Source organism: Anoplopoma fimbria, unplaced genomic scaffold (assembly GCF_027596085.1).
Source record: "Anoplopoma fimbria isolate UVic2021 breed Golden Eagle Sablefish unplaced genomic scaffold, Afim_UVic_2022 Un_contig_4770_pilon_pilon, whole genome shotgun sequence".
Classification (NCBI taxonomy): domain Eukaryota; kingdom Metazoa; phylum Chordata; class Actinopteri; order Perciformes; family Anoplopomatidae; genus Anoplopoma; species Anoplopoma fimbria.
The window spans coordinates 1-647 of record NW_026548542.1 but is presented as its reverse complement, the minus strand read 5'-3'; the positions used below and the strand labels follow the sequence as shown (position 1 = coordinate 647).

The window sequence follows — 647 nt, the reverse complement described above, 5'->3', positions numbered from 1 at the left end:
AGGGTCGGGCCTGGTCAGTACTTGGATGGGAGACCGCCTGGGAATACCAGGTGCTGTAAGCTTTTTCACTCCTCTTTACAAAAAGCAGAGGGCGCTGCTGCTTTTTCAGTGGACACCGACAGGGTGGGAAGGATATAGCTAGATCATGACTTGCCGGTATAGAAATGACACAAATCCAGTTAAATGATGGCTTTCATCATTCCTAAGCTCATCGATCATTTTCTTTTCAATTTTATGCTAACGTATTCTACATTTCAACAGTAAATATTAATATTTTTACTGCACTACATTTGTGATCCTTATAGCCACTTTGTACATTCTGATTTGACATTTAAAAGCTGTGAGTGTGTCTGGAAATCTGCAGGCGCTCCCTGTATAGGCGACAGAGCAAAGCGTGGTGATATAGTATCTTTAAAAGGACCTTTGGTAGGCACAATATTTGCTTACGGCCATACCACCCTGAACACGCCCGATCTCGTCTGATCTCGGAAGCTAAGCAGGGTCGGGCCTGGTCAGTACTTGGATGGGAGACCGCCTGGGAATACCAGGTGCTGTAAGCTTTTTCACTCCTCTTTACAAAAAGCAGAGGGCGCTGCTGCTTTTTCAGTGGACACCGACAGGGTGGGAAGGATATAGCTAGATCATGA

At 45.4% G+C, this 647-nt stretch overlaps 1 non-coding gene across 1 annotated transcript; it reads left to right on the top strand.

The window, feature by feature from the left end:
• The first annotated feature begins 441 nt into the window (after positions 1–441).
• LOC129114531 (5S ribosomal RNA) lies at positions 442–560 on the top strand. Its single transcript, XR_008532531.1, has one exon. It is a non-coding gene; the product is annotated as a 5S ribosomal RNA (ribosomal RNA).
• The last annotated feature ends 87 nt before the right edge of the window (positions 561–647 follow it).